The sequence below is a fragment of the Microtus ochrogaster genome, linkage group LG1, assembly GCF_000317375.1.
Source record: "Microtus ochrogaster isolate Prairie Vole_2 linkage group LG1, MicOch1.0, whole genome shotgun sequence".
In the NCBI taxonomy this organism is placed as follows: domain Eukaryota; kingdom Metazoa; phylum Chordata; class Mammalia; order Rodentia; family Cricetidae; genus Microtus; species Microtus ochrogaster.
The window spans coordinates 20742689-20753597 of NC_022027.1; the positions used below are offsets into that span (position 1 = coordinate 20742689).

Here is a 10909-nt window from a genome sequence, read left to right on the forward strand (position 1 = left end):
CATCTCCCTTTCAGTAGGTAACTCTATTCGTCACCCATCGTGTTAGTCAATGCTGTGAAGAGACACTATAACCACAGCAACTCTTGCAAAGGGGCTCACTTACAGTTTCGAGGTTTAGTGATTATCAGCATGGCAGGTAGTCTGGTGGCAAGCAGGCAGAAATAGTGCTGGAGGAGCTGAGAATTCTACATCCATATCCACAGGCAGCAAGAGGAGAAAGATTCTGGGCCTGGCTTGAGCTTCTGAAACCTCCAAGTCCAACCCCAGTGACACACTTCCTTCAATAAGCCCACACCTACTCCAACAAACAGTGCTACTCCCTAAGCAAACATATGAGCCTATGGGGGCCATTCTTATTCAAACCACCACACCCATTGTATTTCAGTTAATAACTCCATTACTGTTTGGGGTCTATTGTTTGTATGTTTACGGTTGCAATAACAAGAGCTCAAACTATGTACGGCAGAAGAGATGCTACCACCATGGCACAGGGACAGGCGAGTCTGAGACGCCTGTCTTCCCTCTGCATGCTTCCTTCTCTTCCTCACACAAGTTGGTCTCTCACAGCTCCAGTTTGTAAGCATCCCATGCAAGGGCTTCTTTAGGCCTGGCGGAAGTTAGGTCAGGGGTCCACCCTGAGCTGCAGAGGAACAGAGTACCCACTGAGTCCGAAGGAGGAGCCACCAGTCCCTAAAGGGACAAGGGCACTGTTGATGAAGACTAGATGTCCCACTACACACTCTGCCTTTCACCCTCACCTCCTCACTGCATCCCTGGGCTTCAGCATCTTCCACACTTGGTTCCTTCTTTGGTTTTCCTATGAGGTCCATGAGCTCTAACTTGGCTCAATTCAGAATAGGAAACTTACTGGCTCAATCAGACTCTAGACAAAGCTGTGTGTGCTTGGCCAATAGAGAGATGTGCACAGACCCACTACCAAGTTTAGTGGTTTGGCTAGAGTTTATCTCCACCAAAACAACAAAAATGATTTGCAATGTAATCATGTGAGGGGCTCGTGGGACTGTAGGAGATCGTTAGGTTATGGGGGCTCAATACTCATGAATAGACTATTGCTCAATTAACTGCGTTGGGCCTCAAGACACAATTAAGGAATGAAGCTGCATTAGTTACCCTGAGAGCAGACTATTATACAGCAAGGTCGCCCTGGAGTTTGGTCTCTTCTCTCCACCTTCCTTCGCCACTCACACACCCTCCTGCCATGGTGATGGGGCACCTGCCACGTTACAGTGAACATTAAAGCCTTCACTGAATGTGCCTGCCAAACTTAGACTTTTCACCATCACCACCGACATTTGGGGCCAAGTAAAGTCTTTTCTCCTTTAAAGTATCCAACCCCGTGTTTGTTGTTTATAGCCACATGAAATGCACCAAGAGCCACTAGAATATCAGTGCCCTCTGGATATCGATGGGGAGATGATGGCAGGCATTGTGATCTTGCATGCATTCCCTACCCCTTAAAAGCCCATGAGGGATCCCCGCAGCAAGCTGGCTAGCTAGACTAGTTGAGTCAGTGATCTCTGGGTTTAGCAAAAGATCCTGCCTCAGTCAGTGAGGCAAAGAGCAAATTTAAGACTCTCGACATTAACATATGCATGTACATACATGCACGTGGGGATGCACAACACACAGGCGTAACACACACACGCATGCATGCACACGTGCATCCACACCACACATACACATGCAAAAGTAAACAAATAAGTAAATCAACCATGAGAAGTGGCTCAGGAAAACGCTGAGCCTCCGAGAAGCCAAGAGCCCGGTTCCCAACACAGCATGAGTACTGGAGCCCAAGCCCAACTCTACAGCAAACGCGAGGCTGCCTCTCGGAGTCCCAGTTAGTTCCAACAATCACACCATTTCCACTACAGGCGTAAGGCCTGGGGTTTCCTCCACCCAGTCACTCCTGCCTTCATCCAACAGGGCGCCTTCAGGAACACAGGTGCTGTGTAAGATAAGGAAGCATGTTGACGGGGAAAGCAAGATAAGACTCACAGGATCAGAAAAATAGATCAGGAAAAAAAAAACCCAAACATGGTCTTTTCTATCCTTGATTTTTACAGGTTTATTCGTTCCGCAAACACCTTGTGGGGCTCTGCACACCAGTGCCTTAAAGATGGCCAGATCATCCTCCCTGCAGTTCCTACATCCAACCAGAAGAGGGAGGCAAAGTGCCAGCCCTGTGCAAGGTGAGTCAAAACTGCTACAAACCTCCGAGCTGTGAAGGATCACACTTCCAAGCAAGCAAACTTCCATTTTGGACTGTAATTTTTAGATAGAGCCATGTTGGTCAGCAAGACATGTAGTGGCATTATAATTGTATTTTAATAAATAAAGACTGCCTGAAGATCTGAGAGTAAAATAGTCCCACTGGTCAGATTTACAGGCCAGATTATGGTAACACCATACCTTTAATCCCAGTAGCCACACTAGTTGCCACAGAAACTAGGCAGTGTATGCCTTTAATCCCAGCCCTAGACAGGACTATAAAACAGGGGGAGACAGCTCTCACACAGTCTCATTCTGAGATGCCAGGAGGCAGGATCGCCATTTCAGACTGAGGCCGAGGTAAGAGCCAGTGGCTGGCTGTTTTGCTTTTCAGATCTTCAGGTTGAACCCCAATTTCTGGCCCTGAGTTTTTATTAATCGTGTTTCAAAGTCAGGCTTGAGAAGGGAAGGCACAAGCGTGAAGAAACAACAGTTCCCCCTCTGAAGCCACAGATGTTCCAGGAAACCAGGCAAAGAGCGCTGACCAGGGCATCCAAGCTGGCCAGGATCGGCCACATTCCCAACACTGACAAACATAAAAGCTAAACAATGTCTTGGCATCTCTAATCCATATCACATGCATTCCCAAAAAGGCTGATTAAAAACAAAATACGCCACGCCAATAACCCCTTTTGACTATGAAATGAGGAATCTAGGGACTTTGCAGTATCTTCCCTGGTGCACAGTCCAGGTTTCTGGGTTTTCATGGACAGAAATTATGTCAGCCTTTCCATCTCTCCAGCCTACCTGACAGTACATCTTCACAGACTCCAAATCAAAACCACTCAACTCCACGAGGAGTGAAGGTTACTCAATAGGCATTTGGAACTTTTCGCCTGCATAGAAAGGAGAGTTGGAGAGATGGCTCAGCGGTTAAGAGCACTGACTGCTCTTCCCGAGGACCCAGGTTCAATTCCCAGCACCCACATGGCAGCTCATAACTGTCTGAAAATCCAGTTCCAGGGGATCTGACATCTTCACACCAATGCACATAAAATAACCATAAAAAGATTTAAAAAAAAAAAAAGAGTTGGAGGTGGACCATGAATGACGAACGCCTCTCTGTACTCCAAATGAATCCTCTAACACCAAGGGAGCTGATCCGACACCAGAAAGAAAAAGAGCTGAGTCTAGTACTGGGAGCGTCCTGCTAGTTAGCGTGGCTCTCCTGGGGTAGCTTCTAACTATGTGTATGCCCGCACTGAGCAGGTACATCACAGTATTGTACAGTAAGAGTCCAGCAAAGTTGAAAACACGTTAGCATGAACGCTACAGAGCAAGCCTAGAATCAGGGGTTTCACAGGGACTTGGGCCCTTAACGCACAGACACACAGAGATGTGTACACAGACGTGCATTACCAGAGTCTAGGCTGGAACACCCGACATCGGTGACTGAATCCTGAGGCCTAATTTTTCATTAAAAAAAAAAACAAAAACCCTCATTCTCCAGCAAATGATTTAAGGCTCCCTGGAGACGCAGTTGATCCCGAGACTAGGACAAGAAACATGAAAATAACAAGAGCCTGGAGCATCTTCGGGGCCAGAAGGTAACAAAGGGTTAAAAAATGAGGGGCAGAGGTGTGTGGACTTGTGGGGAAAGGAAAAAGAGGGAAGGGGTAAAGACACCAACCGTAAGAGCGTTCATTACAGGCACCATTCCCTAGGGAAGGATGCTGTTCCCCTGTTGCACCCCATCGCCCAAAAAAACCCATGTTGACACTGAAATCCCAATTTCTGGAGCAGGACTCATGTGACCCTACTTGGAACCAGGATCGTTGCAAATGTAATCAAGTTAAGAAGAGTTCTTACAAGGACTGCAGTGGGCCCTAATCCCAAGGACAGATGGCCTTATAAGGTGAGAGAGGACAGACACCCAGAGAAAGACATCTCAAGACACTGCCCTTCAGTGACCCAGGCTCAAACCAAGAAATGCTAAGAACTTTCTAGCAACCATTTGAAGTTAGGAAGGAGGCATGAACCACAACCCTAGGAGCATCCAATGAACCCAACCCTGGCAAAAGCTTGGTTTTAGGCTCTAGCCTCCTGACCTGAAATAATAGCCTTCTGCTGCTTTATGAGTAACAACAGCTTGTTGACAGGAGTGCTGGGGAAATCAACTCCCATGCATGGTAAAACTCTCAGAGGAGACTGTAAGCATGGGGAAGTCACTGGCCTAATCTCCAAGTATCGCATCTCTGCATTACAGAGGTAAAAAATAGTAACTCTGCTGATGTGTTAATCTAATTATTCTTTACCAATGAAAACCTGGGAGTCAGATAGAGGGGTAATGATCAGAGAAGCACCGCTGACCTCCTACCTCTTTCCGGTCTTCCATTCAAAAGGGCAGAGACCCTCTCTCAGCCCCGCCCTACTACTTCCTGTGTCCATCTGTTCTCAATCCTCCAAAAGCTCTATGGTTAATTCTGGTCAGCCAAAACAAACTTTACTGTCAGTCTTGGGAGTGTCAGAATGCAATCAAAACATCATCCACTTTATCATAGTGAAACCTGCTGGACACGTCAACCAAATGACAGGAATCACATATCAACTACGTGGTCCCTGACAGAAAGCACTGTAAAATCATCACCCAGGAAGCAACCTTCCAGATGCAAAAGCTCAGCCTACCCATGTCCAAGTCGAAGGATACTGGACAGACTGAGCAGCTGACGATAAGTGTCATGACCATGAAACTAGTGGACAGTGCAATGGAGAATAGTAGGGCAAAGTGGGGAGGGCCCCAAAATCTGGCTTATCAATCTTGAGTCTATGATGATTTCTTAGTCCTGATCATACTCCTATGGAGATACAGGATGTTGATGAACATTAAGGGTAACAGACGGAGGGGTACACACAAATTCTGCACTATTTACTTCCCCAGGCCCCAAATTACCCTCAAATTAAGAAAGGAAAGAAAACCAGTTGGGAGGAAGGAGTTCTATGTTAAAGGAAATCCAGTGCGGACCAGCCCAGCGATCTCTCAACAGCCAGTACTCAAGATGGAGCTCGTTCAAACACACTGGTTTAACGCTTTTATTTTTAACTCTGCTTTGGTAGTACAAAATTCGTAAAAAGTACAAACCAGACAGTTAAAAATACATTTGACACTGGAAACAGTGAAAATTTCTCTTTACAATTTTTTTTTTACACTGAGGTGGCAACTGACTCATTCGTCACAGCAAGGAGCTATCCATCATTAGTGTTGTGGACAGGAGCTCGTCCCGGGTCCCCACCCTTCTGAGGAAGAGGAAGAAGGGGGGGCCATAAACATCAGCTGTGCGGGAACACTCAGGATCCTCACCTAACAGTATAAACCAGTATAAAGCTTAAGTGTTCAACGTATCGAATGCTGAATTTTTGGCATCTCTGGAAGCCAGTCACCGAACCAACTGCTCAAATATTTAAAAATGTTTAAAATTTTTAATCGGTATATAAATACAATTTTAAATATCTTTGCGCATTCTTTTGGTTTTTATTGCTATAGAAAGTGCTCTCTAGGTTGAATAAAATTAAAAAATAATTAAAGCTGAAGAATATCTTACATATTAGCCCATCACCATTTAAAGGACATTATGGGTTGTTTTTTTTTAAAGCAAAAGGGAAGGGGGTTTTTTTCTTTTGTTTAAGTAAAAATATTGGCGTAGCTGCACAAACATTACTCTTACTAACACACACTCCACTTCCTGGACCACAGCGAATCCAGCATCCACACTGGCTTCTCTGCTTTGTACACGACACACAGATGCCAGTGTGAGATCACATCAAAATGCATATACCACTCCCATAAAATGTTAGAAAAAAAGTTAGTTTGTTTCCAGAAACAGAATCAACTAAGTCTATCTACAGAAAATACCCTGTGGTATATCTTTTTTTTTTTTTTTTGGTGGTGCCAAACAAAAACAAGCCCTTTTTCTTTGAAATGACGTACTCAATGCTTCCCACCAATGGAAGCAGGGAATAGAGCTGCCTCACCCCCGCCTACACAATTACTATCACTTTTAGGTGTTTTATAAAACAAAGCTAAGAGAGAGAGCAACAGGGCAGGGAGGCACTAAAGCCACTGAGCATGCTGGGAAGGCGCTCTACCACTCAGCTAGACCCCTAACCCTCTTCATCTGGCTCAGTCACCCAGGCTACCCCTGAACTCTCTCTATAGCCCACAAAGGCCTTGAACTTGCAGTCTTCCTCAGAAGCTCTTACAGAGCATCAGTTACAAGATAACTGTGGGACCCAGAGTAAAACACTGGAGGGCTCAGCAGGGCTCGTTTGTATAAGAAAGGAGTGTTTCAGTTTGGCTTCTGGTTGTCAAAACTTTTTTTTAAGAGTGACTCTAAACCATTTTCCCTTTTACTCAAATAGGCTAAATGAGAATTGTTTAAGTTAAATAAAAACAGTAATAGTCTCTGTATTTTCTAAGTGACGGAAGAGTGACAGGGGTGTCCTGATGGCGGCGGCAGTCGATGTTGAAGTCTTGGTCCAGGAATCAATCAGGATACTGCAGTGCCCGTGATTTCCAGCTGATTCCAGGATCTCCTGGGGGATCAATTCCTGAGCACTCACCAGATGCTTCCAAGGACCTTTTCCAGGGAGTCTTCCGTAACAGCCCACGTGTACACGAAGATTTTATAACCAGTATCAAAATGGAATCCAGCTTGGGTAACAGACGTGAAGACTCCCGCATAAGCCCAGGCTGTCAACGGCTCCACTGTTCACAATGTTGTGATTCCAAGGGAGGAGCCGCTCGTGCACAGAGCAGCAGGAGTACGCAACTGGGAACCACAGTGGATGGCTAGGGACGGTCCACAGTACAAAAGAAATGAGCTCTTTTCCTCTGGGAAATTGAACTAAAATTTCCATTAGACTTTTAATCCCAAAACTTCTTTCAAAGCAAACTGAATTCTGTGTTCAGCATAGCAAAAATATTCCCTTTTGGGTTTGAGCCACATGCCCATTGACTTCATGATAGAAACTATATAAAATATATAAAAATATCCCCTAGTCAACTTCATATCTTGCAAGTTTGGAGTCTCTTAGAACTCTTCAAGAAAGTCCATGCTGCAAGAGAAAAGAACACAAAAAGCTGTAGCAAAAGGGAAACACCATATGCCTACTGGCCCGAGTCTGCGGTCCCCTTCACCCCAGCAGACCACACCCCACCTCTCCCTTTCCCACTACACCTTCCTACCAGAATTTAGTCCAAGAACATTTAACTACCGCCCATTCAAAGGACACTTTCACACAGGTCGCCTAAGACCACTGGAAAACACAGACATCTACGTTACAGTTCATAACAGTAGCAAAATTACAGTTATAGAGTAGCAATGAAATAATTTTACGGTAGGGGGTCGCCACGACATGGGGAACTGTATTAAAGGGTCAGGCACTAGGGTGGTTGAGGACCACTGCTCTGGAGTCTGAGAACAGAGGGAACAAGGCTGTCTGTTTTCACACGCGCTCCCCGTGATCCCTGCCACCTCTCCAGGGAACGGGGTCTTTTTCAACCCTGTGCTGTCACATCATCAGCTGCAGTGATGACCTCAGATGACCTTACAAACAGCTTTCTATGTCCCAAATATCTCCTCTATTAACAGCTTTATAGCTTTTTATTCTGAAGACCGAGATAGCCCAGCACAGAATTGAAGTTCTAAAGTTTCATTGTATACTGAAACAAGCATACTGTGCAAGAAACCTATGCAAGGTTAAGGAGCAAAGCATTCTCTAATCTAGCACACGTTTCTCTATAATCACTGAGCAAAAAAGAGAGGGGTCTAGCTTGCAGAAATATGAAAGACTAACAAGAATTAGCTGCCAAATCTTAGTTTAAGAACATACTACTGCTGTCGGTGTTGGTGGCACACCCCTTTAATCCCAGCACTGGAGAGGCAGAGGCAGAGGCAGGCCAGCCTGGTCTGCAGAGGACTCCAGGACAGCCAGGGCTACACACAGAAAAACCGTCTCTAAAAACAAACAACAAAAACATACTATTTATTATAAGTCTGTGCCTCAGACCTATAATCCTAGCTAGAGGCTGAGAAAGGGGGATCCCCAAGCTCAGGGCCAGGGTGGGCTACACAGTGACTAAGTTGGGCAGCTTAATGAGACCCAGTGAAAGGTAAAAAGAGGACTCAGGGGGAAGCATTTGCCTAGCATGGGTAAGGCCCTGGGTTCAATCCCCAATCACTAACATATGGGAGGGGAAAGGAGGAGGGAGGGAAAAAAGAGGAGGGAGAGGGGGAGAGAGAGAAAGGAAGGGAAAAGAGAAAAGAAAAGGGAGAACAAAAATTTACCCTTTAAGATATGTACTCTAAGATTATCCACTATTTTAAAGACATATTTATTTTATATATATAATAGTGTTTGCCTGAATATATGTTTATATACAGAGCACATAGCTGGTGCCCATGGAGGCTGGAAGAGTGTAAGATACCCTGGAACTGAAGTTTAGAAAGGACGTGAGCCATGATGAGAACTGAACTCAGGTCATCTCCAAGAGCAGCAAGTGCTCTTCCCCGCTGAGCCATCTCTCCAGGCTCCAAGATTATCATTTATATTTTCCCGACCATTCATGATATTCATAGTGACTTATGATGGAGGTGAGAGAGGAGACTGATTTTCCAAAGAGATGAACTGGATCAAGGATCATCTTCTTAGCTAAAATGGAAAGGAAATACTATCCCCTAAAATGGCATAAGTCAAGTTTTCAATTCTAAACACAAGTGGTCCTTCGTGGTACTGAAGAGTGGATTTGGATGTGAGGCTGAGCAAAGTCAAGGCTGAGGTTGATTTCAGGAGGGAGACAGGAAACACAACATTCTAGCACAGAAAAAGCTGCAAGGATGTATAGTGGAAAAAATGCAAGGATGCTCCCAAATGAAGGGGGGAAAAAAGGAGTTAAAACTTTGTTAGAATTTTAGGGCATTACTTAGAAACTTATATATTGGCTGTTATTATGTCTCCTCTTTAAGTGACATTTTTATATCCAGGAAAATAACAAAGTTCAAGGCAAGAAGGTCAGGCCTGGGGTACAAGATTTCACCAGAGCAGGAGGATGTAGTAACTCATGTTTATAATTACAGCAGTTAAAAAGCTGAGGCAGGAGGATTGCCACAAATTCGAGGACAACCTAGACCTTGTCTCGGAGGGGGGAAAAAAAGAAAAAGAAAAATCATTCCAACCCAGAATGTGGCTCCATCCAAGGACAGCTACAGATGGTTCAGCGTCAAATCATAAACCTCCTTAAACATCAAGATCGTGCGTTTTGTCCTGTTTGGGTAACTCAGTGGTGCCAATCTCAGTTACAAACTGTGTCAACACCACCGTGCAACGACAAAAGGTTGGACACACCTTGCGAATGTCCAATCGCGGGTTACTTCCTGTGGGGGAAATGTGGAACCTAAAAAGTGGAGCCTGCATTCGGTGTGTTTTAACACCACCACATTCTTTCCCTATTTTATGTGGAGGGACTGGATCACTCCAAATCGGCATGTCCTTACCACTATAAATGAAGCAAAGGTTAAGGGGTGCCTTCCACGTTGTTTAACGGAGCCTCGTGTGGCTGGCACTGAAGCCACAGAGCCCAACAGCAATGGGCACAGCAAGGACACAAGTGCACTGTAGTTCAGAAGCTGCCTCTCTCTTTGGGGGAAATGTGATGACAGGCTTAGAGAAAAGGATGCTCAAACCGGAAGAGATTAAGCGAGACGTTGCTGCATTGCAGGCTTAGAGAAAAGGATGCTCAAACTGGAAGAGATTAAGTGAGACGTTGCTGCATTGAAAACAAGTCAGCAATCCCAAGAACAACCACTTCCCTCATAAAACAAGGCTGGTGGGAAGAACGGAGGCCTCCACTCATTGAAAACTCACCGAAGAGAAGGAAAGGTCACCAACTCCTCCAAAGCTTGTAGTTTATATAGTTACCTTAGCTATAAAGATGAGAGCGTAATGCCAGTATTGAAGGAAAGGCATAGCTTACCTAATTAAGCCCCATTGATGGAACCTTAAATTCTCTCTAATGGCTGGACATGAAGGAAGCTAAAAGGACACAGCTTCCAACAGTGTCTTCACTCCTCTGCACACTATCTATAGTTGAGATTGTTTGCTGCCATTTCTAGATCACTGCCAAAAATCTCTATCAGTGAAGTACCCTGTGTGATGACCTCCAATTCTCTTCACCCTCTGAACCAGCGCTCACGTAAACTGGCTGACACAAAATCCCAGCACTAGGGACTACTCAGAGTCAGGAGAATTGCTACAAATTCAAGGCCAATCTGGACTAGAATAAGAATGTCTCAATAAAAACAAAAAACATAAAATGGAACAAATAAAACCCATCAGCTTGACTGGGATGTCTCATTTTGTATAATAATTCATCCAGATGAATTATTCATTCCGTGTCCGCCTGGACCTCAGAAGACTCTTATGCGAGTTATATGGGCAGGTTCACGTTCACATTGTCTTTGTTAACAGAAAGACAAAACTGAAGCCTTTTAAATTTCATTATCAATAAAGTTGGGCTCTGTGTGTGTGTGTGTTTCTATCTGTCTCTGTGTTTCTCTCTCTGACTGTCTCTCTCTCTCTTTCTCAGACAGGGTCTGGCTCACCTACCCCTGGACCCAGCAATACC

At 44.9% G+C, this 10909-nt stretch overlaps 1 protein-coding gene across 1 annotated transcript in view; it reads right to left on the reverse strand.

The window, feature by feature from the left end:
- Positions 1-5311: 5311 nt before the first annotated feature.
- Rell1 (RELT like 1) overlaps positions 5312-10909 on the reverse strand; it is a 63395-nt gene continuing 57797 nt past the window's right edge. The window contains exon 7 of the mRNA XM_005359247.3: positions 5312-7341. The gene's annotated coding sequence lies outside the window, so the exon portion shown is untranslated. The remainder of the gene's footprint in view (positions 7342-10909) is intronic.